The sequence below is a fragment of the Bos taurus genome, chromosome 24 (genome assembly GCF_002263795.3).
Source record: "Bos taurus isolate L1 Dominette 01449 registration number 42190680 breed Hereford chromosome 24, ARS-UCD2.0, whole genome shotgun sequence".
NCBI classification, from domain to species: domain Eukaryota; kingdom Metazoa; phylum Chordata; class Mammalia; order Artiodactyla; family Bovidae; genus Bos; species Bos taurus.
The window spans coordinates 61,125,005-61,150,926 of NC_037351.1; the positions used below are offsets into that span (position 1 = coordinate 61,125,005).

The 25,922-nt window shown below is 43.4% G+C and overlaps 1 protein-coding gene and 1 long non-coding RNA gene across 6 annotated transcripts in view; one reads left to right on the top strand and one right to left on the bottom strand.

Annotated features, from left to right (window-relative positions):
• The window catches only part of PHLPP1 (PH domain and leucine rich repeat protein phosphatase 1), a 222,378-nt gene that overhangs the window by 69,357 nt on the left and 127,099 nt on the right, over positions 1 to 25,922 (top strand). The window lies entirely within an intron of this gene.
• On the bottom strand, positions 2,235 to 6,900 carry LOC112444194 (uncharacterized). Of its 2 annotated transcripts, XR_009492775.1 has the most exons (3): positions 6,750 to 6,900; positions 3,562 to 4,954; positions 2,235 to 3,272 (listed from the first exon to the last, which is right to left on the bottom strand). It is a non-coding gene; the product is annotated as an uncharacterized lncRNA (long non-coding RNA). The 2 variants fall into 2 exon arrangements; XR_003032441.2 differs by having other exon boundaries at positions 3,562 to 6,900.

Genomic DNA, 25,922 nt, shown 5'->3' on the forward strand with positions numbered 1-25,922 from the left:
TTTATTTTTGGGGCTTCAAAATCACTGCAGATGGTAACTGCAGCCATGAAATTAAAAGATGCTTACTCCTTGGAAGAAAAGTTATGACCAACCTAGATAGCATATTAAAAAGCAGAGACAGTACTTTGCCAACAAAGTCTAACTAGTCAAGGCTATGGTTTTTCCAGTAGTCATGTATGGATGTGAGAGTTGGACTATAACGAAAGCTGAGCACCAAATAATTGATGCTTATGAACTGTGGTGTTGGAGAAGAGTCTTGAGAGTCCCTTGGACAGCAAGGAGATCCAACCAGTTCATCCTAAATGAAATCACTCCAGATTATTCATTGGAAGGACTGATGTTGAAGCTGGAATGCCAATACTTTGGCCATCTGATGCAAAGAACTGACTCATTGGAAAAGACCCTGATGCTGGGAAAGATTGAAGGTGGGAGGAGACGGGGGCAACAGAGGATGAGATGGTTGGATGGCATCACCGACTCAATGGACATTAGTTTGGGTAAACTCCAGGAGTTGGTGATGGACAGGGAGGCCTGGTGTGCTACAGTCCATGGGGTCGCAAAGAGTCAGACGTGACTGAACTGAACACTTTATGAATAAGTTGAATATACATTTCAAGCATCAAGTACATCTCAAGGAAAAGAAAAAACATAAAAACTATAGGTTCATCTCCCTGTTTTGGTTATCTGCCGAGGTCCAGCCCCAGCTGATCCAGGGTACTCGAAGGGGAGACGGCGTCGGCGATTAATTTAAATATTCATCAAAGATATAAAGAGTGAGGATAGCTCAGTAGGAAAATTCAGTGGAGAAAAGAGGCTGAGTAGCTTGGTTTACACAGAAAATCAGTATAACCTGTGACACCATGTTAGCTCTGACCACAGAGGCCGCAGGCGCCCTCTCAAATAGCGGAAGGTGCCCCACCTTAGACACCTTCTCGAGTGGGTCTTAGAAGCCCAGGCAAATAAATGATCACAGAGGACCTCCGCGCTCCAGATGGAGACTCAGCTGGAATGTGAAAAGAAAGAATGACATGGGGAGACCAAGCTTGGGTGAGCAAGGCCTGTAGCTTTATTTTCAACCGGGGCTTTTATACCCTAAGTTACACATAGAGGATAATAGGGGATGTGAAATCATGCAAAGTCAGCAGTCTCTGATCCTTATCAAAAACCAGGGTTTCTTTCCTGCAAATTTATTGTATACAAATGGTTTGGGTGATTTACATCATCTTCTGGCCAGAAGGCCTGTTAATATTTTATGACTCTTGACAAAGGTTTGTCAACCGTAAGACTTATTTTCTCTAAGAGTAATTATTTTAAGGTTTGGCGCCATCCTCCGAAGGTGTTAGATAAAGTTGCATTCCTATAGGGCAGAGGTGCAGTGGGTTTACAACAAAGGAAAGAATTTATTACCTTAAGGGTCTAAAGTTGCTAACACCAAGGCCACTACTTATTTTTTCTACATACCAACTATGTTAATTAATACACATTCAAGGATACAACACAGGGGATGTGGAAACTTTGCAGCAAGCATTGGCTCATCAATGAAATCCTTTACTAGTTTTATTCTGACAGTTTCTAACTCTCTGAGAGGCTCTAAGTTATTTGAATATCTTAAGCTTCCTGTGCCTCTCGAGGCTGGGAGACTGTAAACAATCATATGCATATCTGTAGGAGTCTGAGTAAACTTGTCAGGCGAATTAGAGAGCTATCTGAGGCGTTTGGATTTAAATACTCCTAATGCCCAGGAACTTTATTAACTGGAGCTGTAAGTTAACTCTTTATCAGAGAGAGCGAAATGGTGGTGGGGGACAGCCCCCAGTAAAGTCAGAGGTGAGAGCACAAAGCAGTAAAGTAGGCAGACTCTGGTTTTTGGGGGTAGATGCTCGAGAATATCCAGGGGGACTCCTGAGGCTCGATCCCGCCTTTACGTATGCTGAGCCTCCTTCCTCATGACCTTTGTCGTGAGTGGAGTGCCTCTCGCCAGCTCCCGGCAGTTATCAGGCAGTGTTGTCAATAGCAGATACAACTTTGTGCCAGGAAGCTAGTAGAAGGCCACTGAATAGCCTGGATAGACACTGGAGTATTTAAGTGCAAGCCCTGGGGTTTGGCAGAAGCGGCAGTCATAAGGTGGGAGCCTGTCAGCCTGGGACCTCAGAACTCCCCGAGGACATTTTCATGAATATCATTTATTATACTCTTACATATCCTTTAATAATGATGACTCAAGGCAATCAAAAGAAAGTATTAAGCATTTATTTGAATTTTGACAAGGCAGGGCAAGTTGTGGTATATTCAAAAGTATTGGAATAAAAGTTATTGCCAAAAGGATAAATTCTTGAACATCTATAAAAGCTTGGTAATCTAGAACAGCTCATGGTCCCTAGGTTTAGGAAGCCAAGGTATTCTTGTTAAAAGTACTCCATGGATTTGGAATGTTCCAGAGAAAGTCACCAGCTTTAAGTGGGCCGGGAAGAGGGTCCCCTCCCCTCCCCGTGTGGTCACGTGGCGCGCTGTGCGGAGGCAGGGCTGGGGAGGGGGTAGTTGGCTGTGGCTGGAGTTGCGAGGGTAGGGGGGTCATGGGCAGGAACCAGCTCTGCTGGTGGTTGTGGGGCGCGGAGGGGGCGAAGGTGCAGGATGCTGTGGGTGCGGATGCTGGAGGGTGCAGGGTGCACTGTGAAGGGGGCCCGGGTGGAGAGTCCGAACCGGCCCTAGACTGCGGGACTGGGGCCCCAGAGGTGCTCTGCGGCTGTTCTGAAACAGGCGGAGACCGGCTTGCTTTCCTTGTTGCGTTGGCGAGTGCTTAGTAATTATTGGTTGGTTTGTACTTCTTTGGAGTTTTGTGGGATGGTTGGATTTGCTTGAAACAAATTTCGTGCAGTCACATGGTTTTGCTCGCAAGTAAAACGCCCGTCCTTAAGCCTGCTCACACACACGAGTAGGAGGAGAAGCAAGGGCAGGCCAGCCTGACTTGGCCATGAAACCTGAAGTTTTCTCTTGAAATGTTAACGTAAAATCTCCATTGTGCTCCATCATATTTATTTTATATAATTTTTAAAAAGCTTTAATAAAGAGCATCAGTCCACAGTGACGTTTCTGACCGCGTCTCTCTGTGGTCTGTTTGGTCCTGCACAGGTGCACTTTATTTGAGCTGCAAAGGGAAACCCAGTTTCTTGTCAGCAATTTGACAGCCCTTTGGTACATGGTTGAATGTTCTTGCTGCAGTATTTCCATGATCTTTGGACGAATGTTCTAAATTAGCCAAGTATTATGAAGTTCTGTTAAGAAAGCAAGATAGTACACCTTACATGATTGAAACTTTTTGGGAGGCAGGATTTTTAAGAGGATAATAAGGGATGACTATTAACTGAAGTGGCTAGTTAAGACTTTTTATTGAAAAGGGTGCTTTGTATTGAAATGGGTAATTAGTAACTGCAGATAGTCTCATGAATGGTTAGGAATCCAAATAGATAAGTGAGAGGATATGAGAGAGGTCAGACATTCAGGGACTTGGTTTGATAACCTTTTTCAAAAAATCACTACCCTGCATATTAATGAGCACATTACCTTTTCCTGCAGTGAGACACTTTCTGTGTTGATGAATAAGGAAATGATGAAAATCAGTTTTTCCAGTCGGAGTGTAATCAGCCTGGATTCCTACAGGCCAGGGGAGGATTCCTGTATCAGAACCTTGAGCAGACATCTTTCTCTTCACAGTGATCACATCAAGCCCGTCTTTCCATGCTGGCACCGTATCTCAAGTGGACGTTGTAGAAACAGGAAACTAAAGTCAGAGGCAGTATAGAGTATTGGCTAAGTTTCACTTCTGGACTTGGAAAGTTTCCCACCTTTCAAAGTGCTGGGGCCTGAAGACAGTTTAGGAAAAAAGTATAATCTCAGGCATAGCTTACTGAATCTCTGGTGAGTATTTTTCAGTGTTAGGATAAAACTGTGATTTGCTATCACATTTGTGCTCCATGCTCCCCAGTATGAAAGAGTTGATTTTATTGCTAGTGTCCTTTCAGTATAAATGACTTCTCATAATTGTTTTAAATGGCATTGTACTTTTTTCCTTGGGAAAATAAATTCTGATTTTCCTGTCTTCTAACCTTCCCCTTACCTTTTTTCTTTTTGCCTCGCTCTGGGTGGCTTGCGGCGTCCTGGTTTCCTGGCCAGGCTCGAGCCCAGGGCCCGGCCACGATGGTGTGAGTCCTCGCCGTCTGGGGGCTCACCCCTTCGCCTGTGTCAATCAGTGACTTCTGGTGACTTTCCTAAACACGGGCTTCCCCAGATCGAATGCAGAGGAGCGCCGTTGATGAACAAGTTTAAAAGCACGTTCTCTCTTGTATCATTAAGCTCTGAGTTTGAGTTTTTGTTGTTTTTCTTTCTTTCTTTCTTTTTTTTTTTTTAATAATTCAACAATCCAGTAAAGGTTTTCTTTTTAAATCCCCCCTTTTTTCTTACCTGTCTTTTGAAAGTGTGGGTTTTCCCCTAAATTTGATGCTTTATAAATACCACACAAAGAAATTCCCTTGCAGTTAAGAATAAAATCTACCCACTGAAATAGAGATGAGAGTGCCATTCCATTAGAAACTTTGCGTAAGATTTATCCAGTGAAGGCAGATTACAAGGGGGTACTTGTCATGATCTGCAAGTCACTAAGCTATTTGCAAAGAAAAATCAGTCCTGAAAAAATGACTTAATGAATTAACTGGTGGGGTTTTATGTGCTAAGAAACACGACTTCCGCACGTTTTGCAGCAGCGTCCCAATACTCAGCAGTACCGATTAGGAACCAGATGCACTTTAACAGTTTCCTCTTTAACACAGAGACACCAGCATCTGCCTGCTCTTCAGCACCGGCAGCAAAGTCCATTCATTCATCAGGTTTCCTCTTTAACCCAGAGACATCAGCCTCTGCCTGGTCTTCAGCACCGGCAGCAAAGTCCATTCATCAAGTCCTGTGATGCGGAGAGGAGAGAGATAGCCTCAGTCCTGAAGAGCATTTTCGAGCAGTTGTCTTGACTGAGTTTTGTAAGAGGAGAAGAGGGGTTAACCTGCGTAGGAGGTCAGGAGGAACATTCCAAACAGAGGGGCATCCGTGAGACGTGAGCGTGTTTTGGGGTGTTTGGGGTACCACCGGTGGGTCTGGTGTGACCAGAGCAGTGGATGGCTAAAATCGAACATGCACAGAGATGAGCCAGCAGAGGTGAAAGAGCTTTCCTCTGTGTGCTAGGGGTTTAGGTGAGGCGGTCATTGTGCAGTGGTTAAGAGCGTGGCTCTGGGTTGGATCCTGGCTTTGCCACCTGCTAACCTGCTTTACGACCTGGGAAAGCTCCTTTGATATCTGTTGCCTCCTCTGTCAGTTGGAGGTGATAATTGTACCCACTTCACAGGAAAGTGAAGAGAGTAAGTGCTCAGTAAGTGTTAGTTCCTGTTGGTGGTGGTGATGTAATTATTGTTACTGTCATCTAAAAGTTGTGGAGGGATCAGTAAGGGATATTTCACAGGGGAGGAATTAGTGACTTTAGAATTTTAGAGAACTGTTCTTGGCAAGCAGGGTGGAAGGATGAGGTATAAAAAGTAAGGTGGATAAGGCGCGTTATTGCAGTGGTCATCTGGGTGAGACAGACGAGGGCCTGAATGAAATCACTTGCAAGGGGAGTGGAGGGAGGAAAGGGTGGATTAGAGAGATTGAGAATGGAGATTTGGCTGCCGATAAATGAGGTATGGGCAGGGTGGGGGAACCCCAGTGTGTCCAAGATAACTGGGAGGTTTTAGATTTGAGAAACAAGGGGGGAGCCAGAGAGAAATATGTGAGGAGGAGAAACTTGAGATAAGAAGATGGTGAGTTTAATTTGGATTTAAATTTCATATTTGAGGGTCTTCCTAGAAGAGAAGTCCAACAGCCAGTTAGGTACCAGTGTATAGTTCGGGAAAAGAGATCTGAGCTGACCCTGAGATGTCAGAGTTAAGAGTGAAGTCATGGAGGTGAGTGGCGGTGAGGAGCCTGACAAGCCAGAGCTGAAACCACCCACGTTTATAGAAATGCCCCATATTTAGAGACCTTGGTGACGGGGGCTTCCATTAGAAGGGATCCCATTTAAAGAGATTAAAAAGAGTCTAGGGAAGTAGAAGGAAACTGAAGAATGGGAAGGTTACAGAAGTCAGGATGCGATGGGGTGCGCAGGGTGGTTCCAGAGGGAGTGTGTTCATGGAATGACGGGGACCCGGACATGGGAGGTAAAGCTGGGAGTCGGGTCCTTTCCAAAGAGACCTGGGTCCCAGGGAAGGAGAGATTCCTGTGCATCACCAGAGTTCCCGGCCCGGACCTTCTGGTCTGCGGCCACGGTTCCCAACAGCCTCCCTTCTGGGAAAGCCTCACACTGGTTTCAGCTCCACGTGGTGTTTCGGGACCAGCGTGACCAGGATCAAGGCAGTGTGGCTGCCGGGTCCCAGCCGTGCCCGTGTTGCCTTTCTCGGGTGGAAACTGAGCCCTTGCCTTGTACTGGGGGCCCCTTTCTCCCCTCAGACGCCTCCCCTTCCCTGCCTCGTCCTGTCCCCTCCCCGCCCACCCTGAGCTCCTTCCCCGGCCCCCCCGCCAGCTCTTCAGTTGCTGGGAGACTAAGGCTCTGCCCTCCCTTTCAGTTCCTTGCCTCACGGGTAAAGGCTCAAAGCTGGGTTTACCACTCACTGCTGATTCACCCTCATGCCCGCCCGCCTGCCCGTTTGAGCCGTCTCACTCTACAGAGTCACCTGACGATGGCGCTTGTTTTTCTGTGGCCGTTCCTCACACTGAGGGTCCCGGCACCGTCTCCGATAGCCTGCTGCTCAGCTCTCCCGTGACAACAGGCGTGGCCGGTATTTGCTGCACATGGAGCTCTGCACACGCACACTGTAACCTTAGTTACAGCGACTGAGAGCTTGCCCTGTGTCGGGCACTGTGCCGCATGCTGTGCAGGTGCCCAATGTAGACAGCGGTTCAGCCTGTTTCTCAAATGAACAGACTGAGGCTTGGTTTAGCGACTTGTCCCAGCTCACACCGAAAGAGTGAACCAGCAGGCAGCCCCGGGCTCAGACCCCAGAGCGTGCGCTCCACTCGCACACTGTGCTGCTAGGCCATGCCCTCCCTGCCACGGGCCAGCTGAAGGACCCTCAGACCCCAGAGCCTGCGCTCGCCACTCGCACACCGTGCTGCTAGGCCGTGCCCTCCCTGCCGTGCCGCGGGCCAGCTGAAGGGCTCTCAGACTGGGGCCCACTGGCCTGTGATTTGGGTGTTGGTTTCCAATGTGTCCAATCATCCTTCAGACCTCAGTTTGGTTTCCTGATACGGATGGGTCTCAGTGGTTGTTATCCACACGTACAGTGACTTTTTACCATAACTAATTTGCTTTCCTGAAAGGTAAGTTTTCTTTAAGAAATTTAAAATCAGCATTTTTATTCTGGGCATAAGTGGCTCTCTCCAAGATTGTGATAAGCCTTCTTTAAGAACAAGTAGAAATGTCATATAGACACATTACGCACATATATATTTCGTATATATTTGGAGTGCTTTTTTTGTGTGTGTGTTTTGAGGTGAGGAAGAAGTTTCAAGTCCTTGCCTAGAACTTTTGGTAGCTCAATATACTAGTTTGATTTTGGAGCTTGGAAAAAAATGACTTTTCATTCCACAAGCATTTATATTTGTGGGTAGTTTGTTACTGTTTTAATCTACATTTCACAGTTTCAAGTACTAGCTTTTTTAAACATGAATCACTTGGATTTTATATGTATTTATTGTTGATGACAAAAAAGGATGAAGGGCTCAGAATTGGTCCTTGTTATGTAAATATTCAGAGTGGACTCTGTAGGCCTGGGGTTTGCAGTGTTGGGGGGGTGGTTTAGTGAGTATTAGAGTTTTACTTTCATAATCATGTTCAGGATTATTTAAGTAAGTGGAATAGAAAACAAAACTCTTCTCTCGAGGCAGCAGAGGAGAGAGTAGGAAAAAACGGAAATCATGGGCCTTACTCTATGTAGCCTCTAACCTCTGAATTATCCATCTGTTCCAGCTTATTTTGGAATATGCCTCAATAGTGCTTTACGGGCAGAAGTTGGCAGAGTCTTTTCTGTAGAGAGCTGGGTAGGAAGTATTTAAGCTGTGCAGATCCCATAAATCTCTGTTGCATATTCCTGTTTTGTTATTGTTTGTTTACAACCCTTTAAAATTTTACTTTAAAAATCTAAGTCATTCTTAGCTCACCAGCCATATAAAAACAAGCCACAGGCTGGACTTGGCCCCTGGGCAGTAGTTTGCAGACCCTTGCTCTGCAGGAACCCTTTCAGTTGAGCCCTGTGATCCTCTGAAATCAGTGTAAGCTCATCTTCCATCCCATCCTCCAGAAAGGATGGAGTTTCTTTCCACCCCTAGTACCCTCTTGCTCCTCTGACTCTCAGACATTTTAGTATGGCCCGTCTCCCCTTCCTTTCCAGGTTCGCCATGTGATCTAAACTCTTATGACTCTGTTGCCTGGATTGTTAGTAATTGCCTGCTCTGCAGGTTTCTCTGCTTCCAGCCTTTGTCATTGTTCAGTTGCTGGGTTGTGTTCTACTCTTTGTGACCCCATAGACTGCAACCTGGCAGGCTTCCCTGACCTTCACCATCTCCCAGAGTTTTCTCAAACTCATGTCCGTTGAGTCAGCGATGCCATCCCACCGTCTCGTCCTCTGTCACCCCCTTCTCCTCCTGCCCTCAATCTTTCCCAGCATCAGGGTCTTTTCCACCGAGTTGGGTGTTCGCATCGGGTGGCCGAAGTGTTGGAGCTTCAGCATCAGTCCTTCCAATGAATATTCAGGACTGATCTCCTTTAGGATGGACTGGTTGGATCTCCTTGCAGTCCAAGGGACTCTCAAGAGTCTTCTCCAGCACCACAGTTCAAAGGCATCAATTCTTTGGCTCTCAGACTTCTTTCAGTCTTCTACTGGTTTATAAACTGTCCTGTACATATAGTTCTTGAAGTAATGTTTTCTGGAAATACAGTGATACTGTGTCATCTTTTTACTCAAGGTACATTAATTTCTTGTTGTGTGACACTTAAAACTCTTCCTTCTTATCTCTCTTTAAAAAGTTATGGAGCGACCCATACTTAGAACCAGCCATATAAACCATCTTATTCATTTCCTATGTGAAGCCACAGTTTATAAAGCAGATTATATCCTGTGATTACTTTCTGGACACACCTAAAATTGTTGATCATAATGGATTTTGTTGAAGTAAATTGTTAAAAGTAAATTCCAAGTTTATAAGACTCAAGGTAATATTCAGAGGCTATTAACAATGGTAAGTGCAGAGTCAGTCACTGGACTTTATGGATAGATCAGCCTCTTTAGCCTTCACAGCAGAGCAATGAGGAGGGTCCCCCTGTGCAGGCAGGGCACTAAGGCATAGGGGAGTGAGGGCAATATCGGGGTTCAGACCTAGGCTCTCTGGTGCCAGAATCCGTAGTTTTGAACCACTTTGCTACAGTGTTTCCTCAGTGAATTAATCGTTAAAAGAAAGACTTTGAACCTAGTAGAGGAAAGGAAGGAATCATTCAAACATAGCTTTAACCTTCATCTCTTTTCCTGCCAAGGTCCCAGCTCTCTTTGTATTTTGTTGTTTTGCCAGATAGTTTGTGAACTTGGCTGAACTTCATAGATGGAAGTATTTGAACGTTTGAAACAGGGAAGAGTTGAAGGTTATCAGAACAGAAAAGAGTGCAGCTCTTCTCCTGGAGCACAGTCAGGTGCGTGTAGATAAATGTGCCAGGACTCTATCTGTAGGCAGAGAGGAGAGAAAGCATTGAACGTGATTATTCATTGTGAAAATTTGTTAAAAACATCAACAAAGCTCTGTTTTGGTCAGCCATCTGCTGGAAGATAGAAATGAACTTGTTAAGAATTTGCAGTTATTTCAGAAAACTGTTGATTACTGTTTTGTTTGTGGATTGCATATTGTCATCTGGATTGTTAATTGCTTGAGAAGAGAGATTCTATTTTCTGTTTCTTTGGCAGTCTAAGCCCAAATTGCTGTTTCTTAGAATTCTGTGTATGAGTGGGTGTTCTGTGAATGTTGACCAAGTAAGGTATAGATAGGCGATCTTATTGGACAATAGTTAACTTTGATCTTCACCTGTTTGTTTCAGTTAAATCCTCAGACACTTAAGATTTTTTAAATAAATAATGCAACCCCGTTGACTGCAGCATGCCAGCTTCCCTGTCCTTCACCATCTCCTGGAGTTTGCTCAGACTCACGTCCATTGAGTCGATGATGCCATCCAACCATCTTATCCTCTGTCCCCCTCTTCTCCTGCCCTCAATCTTTCCCAGAATCAAGGTCTTTTCCAGTGAGTCGGTTCTTCGCATCAGGTGGCCAAAGCATTGGAGCGTCAGCCAGTATCAGTCCTTCGAGTGAATTTTCAGGGTTGATTTCCTTGAGGATGGACTGGTTTGATCTCCTTGAGATCAAAGTCCAAGGGACTTTCAAGAGTCTTCTCCAACACCACAGTTCGAAAGCATCAATTCTTTGGTGCTCAGCCTCTCATGACTACTGGAAAAACCATAGCTTTGACTATATGGACCTATATGGTTTCTATATATACTTACTGTCAAATAAAAACTCACTTTATTGAATGCTTTCTGTGATGCCTGAGGTTGTGAAGACTTTATACGTGTCTTCCTTCAGTCTCATAACAATCTGATTTGATGTAATTTTCATTTTACAGCTAAGGAAACTGAATCCAGAGAGGTTAAGTGTTTTTATTAACCGATGGGGTTGTTTTGAGTTTATACTACGTGCCAGCGTTTTTCTGGGTGCTGCGCTGACAAAAACACTGAAACGAAGAACAACAACAAAATTTCTGCATCAGGGGCTGTTGAGGAACCTGCCGGCAGTGGCAGAGCTCCTGAGGACAGAGCTGGGCTTTGGACTGAAGCAGTAGGACCCCACAGCATGCACTCTCCAGGACTTGTTTTTATGCCCATGTATATGGGCTGTGCTAAGTCGCTCAGTTGTGTCTGACTCTTTGCAGCCCTCTGGACTGTAGCCCGACAGGCTCCTCTGTCCATGGGATTCTCCAGGCAAGAACACTGGAGTGGGTTGCCATGCCGTCCTTCGGGGGTCTTCCCGACCCGAGGACCGAACCTGCTTCTCTTAAATCTCCTGACCTGGCAGCTGGTGCTTCACCACTACCGCCGCCTGGGAGCCCAGTGCCTGCCTTACTTATGGTGTAAGATAAAGAAAGGTCAGTTCTCTTTTTCCCCTTCATCTGTATGGGTAGCTTGGATCCGTATGTTTAAGTTTCACCTCCACCAATACTTTTAAATGACTTAAAATGCTCTTAATTGAAAATGATTGTTCTGTTTCTGATGTAGTATCCAAAATTGGTGTAGTATACGAAACTGCAGACTGGTTTCTCTGCATGAACATCTACTTCTCTTTGTCTCTTTATGGAGAACAATACAAAAACTCAAGCTCAAGAGTTTTATATACTATCTTTCTCCTCAGAGTCATGTATTCATATTTTTGTTGGACACAAGAAATATCCTCCAACTTTGAGGTCATCATTTGGGTATGTGTGTATAGTCAGGTGGAGAATTGGTAAATAAAATTTTGGTAGCCTCTCAGGAAAACCAGTGATTTCTATTACCTGATTCCTTTCTATTTTAATTCTTCTAGACTGATATATTGTGATTCCGAAAAGAATACATTGATAGATTCATAAGGAAAGGAAATTATTCTTCCTAGTATTTATTGTGTATATTTTTTATTTTCTCCTGCTGTCCTCATTTTTACACATAAGGCAAAAAAATGGTTATAGGAGTGGGACTGGCGAGCAAGTCTATTACACTTCCGCATTATTGGTTAGTTGATTCTTTTGTCGTGTTATTTGTATTAGCCCTAAGAGTTTGAGAAAACCTTTTTCTTCCAAAAGGTAAATAATACTTCCAAGGCAAATATTTTGTAGGAAGTTGGACAGGTTGCAGATGAGACTTCCGTAGTGCATTGTATATGTCATGCAGACACTGCTTCTCTCGGTGAAGTGAGTGAAAGTCGCTCGGTCGTGTCCAATCTTTGCGACCCCATGGACTATACAGTCCATGGAATTCTCCAGGCCAGACTACTGGAGTGGGTAGACCTTTCCCTTCTCCAGGGGATCTTCCCAGTCTCCCGCATTGCAGGCTGATTCTTTACCAACTGAGCCATCAGGGAAGCCCCAAAATACTGGAGTGGGTAGCCTATCCCTTCTCCAGCAGATCTTCTGACCCAGAAATCAAACCAAGGTCTCCTGCATTGCAGGTGGATTCTTTACCAGCTGAGCTACCAGGGAAGCCCACTTCGCTCAGTAGTTGGACTATCTAAATATTGTTTGCAATGTTGAAATGTTATCTTTGAGGATGAGTTTAACACCTGTTTTTAAATCCATAATTCCCTATCTAAACAGGACTTTGCCTTCAGATCTTAGTATGAGATTAGATTCTTTGAATCTAAAGCCCTTAAGTATAGTTTTATTTTGCCCATAAGTTTGTTTGGGATTATATGAGCTGAAGTGTTGTCTAAAGGGAAGATAAGAGAGTCAGAAGCTGTTTGAGGAAACCCCCCAAAAATAAAATCTTGAGGTGAATACTTAATTCATTATGAATTTAAATTTGTATGTTATTTATCCAAACGTTATCAGCTTTTAGTTTAAGTCTACTCTTATGGTTTCTACTCTTACTCCCTTTCATAATAAAATCTTCTGGTTTAGTGCATGGTGAATATATTAATTGTGCTTTCTGTTTTCAAATTATGAGTCATTAAGGATTATTGTAGTATGCAGTCATTAAATTTTCTTCTTTAATATGAAATGGAAACTCTCATCTTTTAACAGAGTTATTGGTAAAATGTATAGGGCTTACCCAGTGGCTCAGGGATCCACCTGCAAAGCAGGAGTCACAGGGGATGTGGGTTTGATTTGGAATACCACTCCAGTATTCTTGCCTGAAAAATTCCATGGACTGAGGAGCCTGGCGGGATGTGATCCATGGGGTCACGAAGAGTCAGACACAACTGAGCGTGTACATGTGCGTGCCCGTGCGCGCACACACACCACTCTCTCTCAGTGGTGGAGGAGAGTTCTTATAAACATCTATCTCAGTTTGTCTGCAAAGTTCTGTTTTCCATTAATTCTGTTTACTCTAAAACTAAAGGACATAAAATTAAGAAACTAGGTTAAAATTTTAAGTAATTTTAATTGTGTATATTGAAGGTTTGCCTTAAGGCTTATGGTCTTGGGAGTAGAAGCATGGACAGGAAGGCCCCAGTATTGTACTCACATGGTTATTTTAGCTTATATACCATGCGAGTACAAACAAGCTAAAGCAGAGCTAAGGTGTGTGTACCTGTGGATTATTCTGAGGGGAGCGTGTGGACACAGTTGGTTCAGGTGTATTGCAGAACTGTTCTGCTGTGTGTGGGGGGTGGGGGGGATCCAGACTGGCAGGAGGGTGTGCTTGTGGCGGGCGCTCACGGGCACGTCCGCAGCGCGCGTGCGCTTCAGGGCTGGGCGCTCACGGGACGTCCGTCCACAGCGCGCGTGCGCTTCAGGGCTGGGCGGCGTTCCGCCCTCACGTCAGGGTTGGAGAAGTTTCCTCGTCACCGGACCCAGTGAGCTGACTGGCTTGTGAGAGTGAAGGTGCAGACAGGCAGAGGCTGATGAACAAGGACTGAGTGAAGGAAGAACGTTCGTTCTTCTGATCTTGGTATAAAACAGCTAGTCATGACTCAAAAGTGACTAATGCTGCCATAAAGGAGTTTGTTACTGTTAACAGTGATAACTACGGAAAATGAAAGATTTTTTTAATTTAGTATAAGACATTTTGTCATAAACGTAGTCTCTTAGAAAGTTTTATGCTTGATGTTCTTTGTTTACTGTAGTATATAATTTTGTATCCATAGCTGGTAATTAGTTTTCTTTGCGCCTAAAAACGCAAAGGATTTAAATTTAGTGTTTTGTTTCTGTGAAGGGCAAGTTTTGTAATGGGCTTGGTTAGTTGTAAATCTGCTCTTCTTTCTGAATAGTCTGTTGGCTAAATTGTTCTTCCTCAGCTTATTTTGCTTTTATAGCTTAGGTAATTGAGGCAATGTCTTTTGTATCTGGTTTATTATTAGAAAATACCATTTATAAATGGAATTTTTCTCCTCGAGAGAAGTGTTTTCATATTTCTCATCCGCGGTTAGTTCAGCTAATTTGTTTAGATTTTTATTGAATGCCCGCTGTGTGTCTGTCATTGGTCAAGGTCATCTGAGAATAGAAAAGTAAGAGGCGTGACAATCGCTCCTGCACTGACAGGAGACAGAGAGGCTAACACTTACAATGTTCATGTGGATCATACTCCAGGTATGACGTGTGTATAAAGTGCTATGGGACGACAGGTGAGGGAGAAGTTAATTCAGTAGGCAAAGAAAGGCACAGAGGTGGGGTGTTTTTAAGTAGGGTCTTGAAGGATGGGTAAGAATTGGTTTTCCGACTTAAATACAGACTTTAACAGAAAATATTACATTATATAGAATTATATAGGCTGAACTCCATTGCAACAAGTATAACATGTTTCAATAATTCATCTCCCCTCAAATTTCCAAGATCCTGTCAGCACTGTTCTTAGATTAAAAAAATAAAAAAGTTCCAATAATTCTCAGAAAGATTTCCATAAGAGATTTGAGCAGGCTTGAGACAGTTCTAAAAAATCTAATTATTGTAGTGATCCATACTTTTGATATAATTTTAAGAAATCTGTGCTTTTCCTGAAAATAAGTTAGTCCATTTTCAGATTTTGGTTCGCTCTCTGTGTGATGAGTGTTCTCTTGCTATTCTGCTGATTCAGGACTTTTTTGCCCTAGCTGTCAGATTGTATCTGAGCTGACGAGGCATAATGTGTAGATTCGTCCTACTACACGATGTAATTTAATATTTTTACTCATTGGCAGTTAGTGAATTAATCATGTTAGTGTCAAGTACCAACAGGCAAGAATAAATGCCATTTAAAACTTCTTAAAAATTGTTAATATAGAAGACTCCCAATTCCAAATGTGAAATCCCCAAATTAACGTAGAAGTTTTAGGTGGTTAGCCTCAGAATTTAGTGATTTAGAGTAGAGGGGGGCATGGAAATAACCAGGGTAGTATTTGGGGATGGGAATGTGTACGATTAATTGAAACGCTTTGTGACAAGGCGGCCCGTGTGGCTGGGAGGACATGGGCCTGTGTGATGGGACCGTGGGACCAGGAGTTGCTGAAGGGCCAGTTCTGCAGAACCTGCTAGGCTGTTAACACACGTTGGCTGTTACTCTGAGTTAGGAAGTTATAGAAAACTTTTGAACAGCATAATGAACAAATCCGATCTGTCTTTAAAAGTACGTTTCTGGATGCTGTGTTGAGAACAGTCAAGTGCTGTTCTGTGGGTTTGGAAGGAAGGATGGAATTGCCTTTTCCAAAGATGGGTTACTCCTAGAGGAGTAGAGGAGACATCCAAGTAGACAGATGGTTTAAGGGAACTGGAGTTCAAGGCAAGACGGGCTGGAGACACAGACTTGAGAAGCTGAAAGTGTGATGTCATGAATCCATACTTTACATTCCATTCATGCGTGAAGTCATGTAATTGTTGCACTAATTATATGCAAACAGATACTTGTTAATCTCTTGCGCTGAGTACTTGTCTACAATAATTGCTTTCGTTTGGAATCAGTATCTAATGTGATCTCCTAGCATGCTGTACTTTTTCTCTCACGGTTTCTATCAGATTATACTGTACTTGCCTGGTTATCTGACTGGAGACTGTGAGGTTTTCCTGTCTTCTAGTAGAGAGATACTCCGATCACGTAGAACTCAATTTACTATCTATGTAAGGACTGGAGTACTAAGTGTTACTACATTTGAATTTTTCTCTTTTTTTAATATTTATTTTACATGGAAGTATCATTGATGAAATTTTCATTTCTTAAGAATATATATCTTAGGGAGCTCCCTGGTGGTCCTGTGTTGGGATTCCTGTGCTCAGGGCCCAGCCTCAGTCCCTGGTGGGGAACTAGAATTCCATAAGCCATGAGGCCAGAGAAAGAGGAAAAAGAACATGTATGTTATAGGAAAGCTGGAAACCAAAACTGTACTGCTGCAGACAAAAATGCCTGCGTTTTTTCCCCCCTTTCTCTTATCCCTGAAGGGGTTACCTTTGGGGAGTCAAGACCTCTGTGGATCACAATGAAAATTAAGTCATAACTATGTAGCTTTTTAAAGGACTCCACATCATTAGTTTGAGAGAAGCTCAGAGTGGCTATACTGTGACTGTCTTATTCTATCCAGAGTTGAATACTTCTGAAGAGGTATGAAGGGTAAGCATTAGAAAGCCTGTGAAAGTGCAAACATGCTGCTTTTCCTTTTAGCGTTAACTTTCACGCCTGACCATCCTCCTCAGTGATAACCCCACAGCTGGATGAGCAGAGACGCACCGCGTTCTGTCTTTAAAACCTTGATTTTAGCAGATCGCTCACAGAAATGACAGCTACATCACACACACGTCTGACGGGGTCCCTCTGCCCTCTTCCAGAAGAAGATAAGCCAGAAAAAGGTACAACAGTAACTGAAGGAACTATTACCATTATTTAGAAAAGTCAGGAACACTAGGGAGCCGCTATAAACACAGATGATTAAAGAGATATCAGAGGAATAGTTCACATGTAAGTCATAGAAAGCTGCAACTTTGTACCAAGGAGGACTTCTGATGATCTGCGGGTGTATGTTTTCCCTGAGAGCATCTTAAAGGAAATACTGTTCAGGTGACTCCCTTCTAAATAGATCACTGCTTTATTAGGAGTTGGATTGGGGGAAAGATGGAACTTAAGGCCACTGAGAACACTGATGTTCCCATTTCCTATCCCCCTTGAGAGAATAAAGGCCTAGAGAAGTGAAGGACTTAGCTAAAATCATAGAGCCAGCCAGCGGCAAAGCCTGCCCCAGAATTCAGGTTTCCTAACGCTCAATCCAGTCTCACCCTTTGTAATTCTCACTTTAGAATGAAATAGTGATATTGTATTTAAAGTAATAGTAATATATTTATTATTAGCCTTTATTTAAAACCATGAGAAATCTGTTCTATATATTAAGTTAAAGACATTTTCCCCCCCTTTCTGAATCCATGAGAGAAACCAAAACTCAATACCCACAGCGTGAACGAAACACGGCTTTGGTTTTGGTTGAACTTGACCTGCGTGCTCCTCCGTGGACTCAGTGTGTTGTCTGCCGGCGAAAGGCGGATCGGAGCCAGCACAGGTGCGACGTCTGCAGCAGCGCAGGGCCCTGGAGCGCGCTGCCGCGGCGCCGTGTCTGGGTTACCCAGCTCTTCTCGTGCCGTTGGGTCAGGTCCTGGTGACGGCACGACCTTGTCTCTTTCTTTCTCTTGAGAGAGCCTCCAGAAGCGAGCAGCAAGGACCAGATTTGCCCCCAAACCTCTGGAGGGAGGGACGCTCTGCCAGCACCTGTTTCCTGGGGCTGTTGCAACAAGTGATGACAAGCTGGGTGACTGAACACCACAGAAATTTGTTCCTTCGTATTTCTGGAGGCTGTAAGTGCTCCCCCGAAGGCTGAGGGGACTCATCCTTGGTTTTCCCAGCGTCTGCGGTTTCCAGCAGTCCCTGGGCTCCCTGGCTCTGCAGCTGCCTCCCTTGGTCTCTCGCTGTCGTCACGTGGCCCCTGTCCCTCTGTGGGCCTGTGTCCAAGCTTCTTTTAAGGACACTAGTCACGGGATTAGGGCTTATTCTAGTCCAGCATCACCTTATCTTAACTTGATTGCATCTGCAAAGACCCCGTTTCCATATAAGGTTGCATTCACAGCCACCAGGGGTAGGGCTTAAACATTTCAGCTCATGGCAGAGGACGTGAATGACTGCCGCTGGGGCTGAGAGGGTGGAGTCTGTTGTTGGCAAAGGATGACCGCGGTTAGACCAGCGGTGTTTGGGGGACAGGGGTGGCGAGACTGCTCCACTTCTATGCACATACAGTTGTTGATCCAAGAAAGTGAGAAGGTTAGATTTGTAGTGATGACCTTGAATACATTTAAGCAATTAAAAACTTTATTGGTGTTTCTCAGCACGTCGTGCTACTAACTGAATGTTGGGGACCAATTTTTGGTGATTTTTCTTACCCAGAATGTTGGTTAAATAAGTAAGTGTGTTCTGTTTGCAGGCCAAGTCATTTCAGTCATGTCTGACGCTTTGAGACCCTGTGGACCAGAGCCCGCCAGGCCCCTCTGTCCGTGGGATTCTCCAGCAAGAACACTGGAGGGGGTCGCCATGCCCTTCTCCAGGGGGCCTTCCCAAGCCAGGGACAGAACCCATCTCTCACGTCTCCCACGTTGGTGGGAGGGCTCTTTACTATTGCCCCGCCTTCATGGGGACAGAACACCCACGCTCTGTGTAGCGTGTGACAACCGTCGTGCGCATCCTCTGCACCCGAGCGGGCATTTCAGTTCACCCTCCAGTGGGTTTATTTAATCGGTGGATGCTGGTGGTGTTGGGGGTTGTTAATAGGCAGCAAAAGTATGTAAAATTATTGAAAAAATATGTTAAGACTGTGATAGTCTTCAGGGTTAATCTTCATGGTTTTTAAGTCCTCTTTGAGTGCTAAGAGCTTTTCTTAAATATAGTTAAATAAACAATGAGGTTTGTTTAACTTAGAGGGAAGTGAAGTGCTAACACTGTCAGTCGACTAATGTACTGATCACTGGACTTCAGCCAAGCCCATCGCCCGACTGCAAACAGAGTCGTGAGCGGCTTCATGTGTCTTCAGTAGTTTGAATTTCTGCATGTGACGCTTAGAGACAGGATACTTTCTGGCTGGGGCATTTTTGTGCTTAACAGTTAAAAGTCCAAATGCTGTATTGTACCTAGCATTCTTTTTGGAGCTCTGCTAACAAGAATTACTTAATCTTAGGTGATACTTCATGATTAAATGAGTTTTACGTGTAAGCTGAATGTATTGAAAATGTACTCTGATAATACTAAAGGCAGTACTATATTTAATTTTCAAATTTAAAATGCTGTAAAGTTAGAGAAAATTAGATTTCTTTAGATCTGGTATCAAAAGTGTAGTAGTAGATGTCCTTCCAAAGTTCATGTCCACCCAAAATCTCTCAGTGTGACCTCAGAATTGTTGCAGATATAATTAATTAAGATGAGGTCTTACTGGACTAAAGTGGGCCCTCAATTCAGCAACTGGTGTCCCCCAGAGGGAGGAAGAGGACGCACAGAGACCCAGAGAAGAAAGTGACGTGTCAGTGGGGCTGAGGTTGGCATCACACTGCACAGCCAGGGAGGGTTGAGGGTTGCCACCAGCAGTGAGGACACAGGCTCGGGGCACACACTGCACCCAGGCTCCAGACTCCAGAACTGTGAGAAGGTGGATTCTGTTGTCTTAAGCCACCCGTTTGTGGTGGTTTGTTGTGGCAGACTTAGGCAGCTAACACAGTTTAAGATTCCAAGACTGACCTCGTTGAAATGAAAGATGGATCATTTGCTGTTCTTCGAGTCACTCTACCTACTTTTTAAGCTGCTGCTCAGAGTCACTCTTGTTGATAACTGGCTACCATTGCGGTGACTTGAGAAGAGTGTATCCCTTCATTGTCACAGCCCCACGCTCCTTCTGTGACAGGCAGCCTGACCAGTCACAGCCCTCTTCCCTGGGTCTTCGAAGAAAGATAGAAGTTCGGCCACCTACTGATGCATGTTGGGGTTCCCAGTTCGGAAAGTTTGCTTATGGGATATGGTGGGAAGAGATGGTTGGATAACATCACCGACTCAAAGGGCATGAATTTGAGCAAACTGGGAGATAGTAGAGGACAGAGGAGGCTGGCGTGCTGCAGTCCATGGGGTCACAAAGAGTCGGACATGACTTAGCAACTGAACAACAACAAAAATAACTGTGTTAGGGAAGTTCTAGCTACTGCACCAACCAGCCATGCTGATCTTATGCTTTAACGGAAATTCTAGCTACTGCACCAGCCAGCCATGCTGATCTTACGCTTTTTCATAATACAGATTTCTTTTGTTCTTGTGGTCTAGTCCATTGCTGATGTTTCTAGTCAGGCATCTCCAGCTCAAGTGACTGAGGGACCTGGGCTCCTTCTGTCTTGGGGTTTCGCATCCCCTTGAGCCTCCTCAGAGAGTTCTTCCTGCACCATCTTTATCCAGCCGATCAGGGGTGAGGAGCCTGCGAAGGAACACTAGGATTGCAGGAGTGGTGGAGGCCACGTTTGTTGGCCAGAATCAGTTACGTAGCTCTTCCTGAATACCAAGAGAGGCTGAGAGATGTGGTTATTGTGTGTCCAGGAAGATGAAATGGGATTGTTGGCCATCCAGCCAGTCTGTTCCAAAGTAACATGTGTGATATATGCTAGTGTATACGAGATAGCACTTTGGTACATTTATATTTTAAACGTCATCTGAATATATTTAGTGGCCGTGAAGCTTGTGTTTTATTACTTTGGATGTGGGATTTTGGTGTTTCCAGTGTATGTTCTAAGTCATTTCTCTCAAACCCCCGGGGTGTTTTGAGTAATGAATTTTTAAAATTTGTTGCCATACTAAAATTAAAACTTCTCTTTGGTAACTTAAGATTGAAAGGTATGACCTGGAATTGCAATACAATTGTAAATAAGTCTATTACAATAATATATCGCTTCTGTAAACCATGGTGAAAAGGAAGAGCTGACTTTTGCATTTCTGGTACAAGATTCCATTCTAGTACCTAGAAATTCACGTTTCTCGAGAGTTCTTATTCTGACCACTTCATTGTCTGGAGAATGAGCTAGCAAGCACTTCTTTCCTATTATCAGCAGGTTCTGGAGGCAGATGTTGCTCTCTAGTTTTCAGGGACACTGAAAATGACAGATAAATGGGCGTGAATCCTGTTTAAACACAAGCCTTCCTTTACCCTCCAGTCTGATTCTTTCTCTTCTAGATATCATCTCTGTCACTCATCTTTGTGTCAGAGCTGTTTTGTTTGAATGTTTATATGTGTGTTGTTTTATTATCATACTCATACATTATGATGAAAATAAGACAGACTTTTTTCAAAACTGTGTATATACAGTAATGAATTCAGCTGAATGACTCACATTTGCCCATTGATAGTGTCTCTTTTCCTTAAAAAAAAAAATCCCTGTGTTTCTAGGAGAAGAAGCTTGACATAGTTGGCTGATAATTCCAGGCAGATGTTTTCCTTTATAATATAACAAGATTCCTAAAGCCTGGGAAATGGATTGTGAACCACCTCTTTTCTCTCCCATCCCTTCTTTCCCCCAAAAACGTAGCTATAGTTTTTGTAATTTTTCCGTGGATGTTGAGAACTGGCTGCTTTCTTTTGCCCAAACATTGGAGCGATCCCGTTGATGCAGCAGGTGCTGGTCGAGCCCTCAGGCGATTCCGCGTACTGCACTGGGCTTTGGGCCTGCACGCTGTAAAAGCCACACCGAGGAGGCTGTGTGCTGCGTGTCTGGGCTACACTGGGGTCTCCAGGCCAAGGGCTGTGGTAGTTGAAGAACTCCAAATCCCAGGACGACTGAAGTTCTGGGGTTCATGATCCCTTTGAAAATTAGAAGAATTACTAAGGATTACTAAGAAGAATAAATTATTTGGTTACCAAGGAATTAAATCAGAATTTTAGATCTGAAAGACTTAATAAATAGCTTTTACAATAGCAAGCACGGTAAAATTCTTGCTCGTCAACTACAGCTGTTTCCTTCTCAGTGTGGTTATCTGAAAATGCTCTTTTTTACCCATTGCTAGGGTTTTGCTGCTTTTTTAAAGTTACAATCAGTGAATAACTTATGGCAGAGTAACGGTTCTCTCTAACTTTTCTTGTTTGATGAAAAGCTGTTCTTTGATGGGGTTGGGAGCAGAAAGGAAAAACAGTATGGAGTCCTGCGTGAAATTCGAATGCTACCGTATTTGTCTATGTACAGATACAAAAGTGTTTCTCCCATAAATTATAGGGTTGTGTTTTTTTTTCTGAAGTTAATTTTATTTTAACCTTTCTTTGAAAAGTAGTGACTTCACATGTCTTAGTCAAACACAACTACAGGTATCAACAATGTGAAACCTGCTTTCATTGTGGGTAGTGGATGTGGGTTCATTTTTATTAATAACGTGGCTTAGTGGGCTGTTTTTTTTCCACACGTTCTTAGGATTTCTGGAAAAGTTATTCATTTCTTTGGGGAAAATAGTAGAGGCATGCTTATTTTTGCTTGTTTTGATTTATAGCTGATTTTGAGTTGCTGGCTGGGAAGAATTGGTAAAATTGAAGAGGGGTTTTAGGAATCATAAAAAATACAAGTCATGAACTTTGATTTAGCAATTCATAGAATGAAAATTCAGAAATAATCATCAATAATGAAGAAATGAATAAACAAATAATAGTATATGGAGTATCTTGCAAGTCTTTAGACAGAAAGGCTGAGAACTTGGGAGAGTATATGATATAATTTGAGGAGGCTAAGTAAAGCAGGACATAACATGCTGTGCATGTCGTCAGTATGTAAATGATTCAAAATTTAAAAAAGAACTGAAAAAATTCACCAAAATGTTTATAATACTGTGGAGAAATTGGGATTATGTTGATTTTCTTGTTTTTAATTCCCCTTTCTCTTAAACTTTTCATGATAGAGCTGTGCTTAAGATAATAATTGAAAAAATTTAAGTGCTAATGTAGTGGATTATATGTGTGATTCTGAGAAAGTTCAAAATAAATATCTTGAAGTTTCCTGTAAGTAAATTGTAGAAATGGGCTAATTGTGGGAGATTTTGTAATTTTTTTAAGAGATTTCTTATAAGTTGAGGAATAGTCATTTGTTTGGAATGTGGCTGAGTGTTAGACATTTCTGATGTTTGTTGTTGTTTAAGGACAGTTTTAGAACTCCTGAATCTAGATTTAACATCTTTGACGTAATCAGCCTTGTAGGGAAAAGGGTAGGAAGTCAAATGAATGTTATCTAACACGGTAGAGGAGTGGAAAATAAGGTTTTCAGAAAATTGTTTTGCTCTTGAAATCTTTGTTTTTATTTATAAAAGTCAAATTATACATTGTCAGTATGTTTTATAAAATGAAAAGTGAAGTCTAACCCCATCTCTCAGAGAGAACCATTGTGGAAAAGATTTTTGAATCACACTGTGTCTTTATGTGGCTTGTAGACGTTGTTCTTTGTAACCCTGTCAAGGCATCTTGGCTGAAGTCTATTCTTCTAAACAGAGTAAACTGAAATACGTGTTTGTTTTGTTTTTTACTACGTCTTAGAGAGGAGTAATGTTGTGGGTTATCCAAACATTGTTCATGCTGGACTTCAGAATTTTTATCTTAGTATTTGCTTATGCATGTGTGTGCCTGGCTGGAATGTTCCTAATAAAGCGCCGCGCAGTGAAGCCTTGGCTCAGCTGGAGCTGCGGAGCTGCCTTGCTTCATCGTCCTGATTCCCACACCCGCAGCAGTCTGCGTCACCTCTGACACAAGTCACAATTCGTGTCTCCAGGAGGGAGTGAGTGTGTTGTTTATTCTTTTGAGAGCGGATACTGGATTTAGGCATTCTCAGATTTGAGATCTAGTTATTCCTGAGGCCTCTAAAACCTCGTGATATATAGTAATTCGTAATTTTTTGGAGACGCAAATTTTGAATCGAGCTTGAGGCCCGCTGCCCAGCTTGGTCATTTCAGAGAAGTTCAGCTGCTTCTCTTCACAAATGGCGTTTTATGCTTTAATGCTGGTGCCTTATGCTGTTATTCTTTGTGGAGAGGCACCACAAAAAGCAAGGCAGCTGAGAAAGCAGGTGATGAAAATTTGGAAGTCTACCAAAGCGATCTTTTTTTTTTTGCCAGAAAATAGAAGTCATAGGTAATTTAAGAATGTCAAATGTGGTAAAAAGCTTAACAAACCTATGGACCCAAGCAAGTCTACCATTCACTGGGGTGGAAATGGCAACAAAAAGTTAATCAAACTGTTTCAGTGACTGTTCTAACCAAGGGTGGGGGCGGGGAATGCTCATCAAATGAGGAAGAAAACTCAGGAGAATGTTGGAAAGGCTTTCGGTACGGTCTGACCGTCACAGGAAAGATGAGACTGCCACTTCTGGGAAGTAACAGATGGTGAAGACATGGAACTGACAGGTGCAGGTGGATTTGGTGAAGTTTTTTAAATGTGGATTTTTGCCAGATACGAAGTTAATGAGAGGAGACCACACCAGCTAACCATCGAGGGCTCCTGGAAGTGAGCTGAAGATGCTCGTAAAGCAGCAAAGGGTTAGCATCTCTACGAATGCTAAATTGTAATGAAACCTACATTTGAAAAAAATGGCTTCTCTAAATACATGTCCCATGAAGAGACGTGAGCATCAGATATTGAGACAACTGAGAATAATTTTGATGATGGAGGGGAGGGAACTTTAAAGATGTCTGGGAAACAAATCTAGTTCCGTGTGAGGACAGAAGTATGGGAAGGAAGGAAGGGAGTTAAGAGGCAGCCCCGTTCATCCTGGCTGGCTATCTCATCTCCCCAGAGTCACTCACCTGCTTCTTCCATCAGTGTTAGTCAGCCACATGTTGATGATCCACCAGCTCAAACAGACATTGGTAACCTGAGAGCAGAACTCAATGGGTTTGAAGTTGTGGTGCTCAGACCTGCAGCATCAGCAAAATCTCATACCCCCACCCAGAATTACTGAGTCAGAAACTCTGGGTGGTGGAGCCTCGAAGTCTGTGTATAGAGAGGTTTTCCTGGTGGGTTCAGTTCAGTTCAGTCACTCAGTCGTGTCCAACTCTCTGCGACCCTGTGGACTGCAGCACGCCAGGCCTCCATGTCCACCCCCAACTTCCAGAGTTTACTCAAACTCATGTCCATTGAGTTGGTGATGGCATCTAACCATGTCATCCTTGGTCGTCCCCTTCTCCTCCCGCCTTCAATCTTTCCCAGCATCAGGGTCTTTTCCAGTGAGTCAGTTCTTCACATCAGGAGGCCAAAGTATTGGTGCTTCAGCTTCAGCATCAGTCCTTCCAATGACTGTTGAGGACTGATTTCCTTTAGGATGAACTAGTTAGATCTCCTTGCAGTCTAAGAAACACTCAAGAGTCTTCTCCAACACCACAATTCAAAAGCGTCAATTCTTTGGTGCTCAGCTTTCTTTATAGTTCAACTCTCACATCCATACATGACCACTGGAAAAACCATAGCTTTGACTAGACAGACCTTTGTTGGCAAAGTAATGTCTCTGCTTTTTAATATGCCGTATAGGTTGGTCATAACGTTCCTTCCAAGGAGTAAGTGTCTTTTAATTTCATGGCTGCAGTCACCGTCTGCAGTGATCTTTGAACCCAAGAAAATAAAGTCTGTCACTGTTTCCCCATCTATTTCCCATGAAGTGATGGGACCAGATGCCATGATCTTAGTTTTCTGAATGTTGAGTTTTAAGCCAAGTTCTTCACTCTCGTCTTTCACTTTCATCAAGAGGCCCTTTAGTTCTTCTTTACTTTCTGCCATAAGTGTGGTGTCATCTTTTTCCCAGCAATCTTGATTCCAGCATGTGCTTTATCCAGTCCAGCATTTCTCATGATGTACTCTGCATGTAAGTAAGCAGAGTGACAGTATACAGCTTTGACGTACTCCTTTCCCGATTTGGAACCAGTCTGTTGTTCCATGTCCAGTTGTAACTGTTGCTTGCTGACCTGCATACAGATTTCTCAGGAGACAGGTCAGGTGGTCTGGTATTCCCATCTCTTTTAGAATTTTCCACAGTTTGTTGTGATCCAGACAGTCAAAGACTTTGGCATAGTCAATAAAGCAGAAGTAGATGTTTTTCTGGGACTCTCTTCTTCGATGATCCAGTGATCATCCTGGTGGTTTGG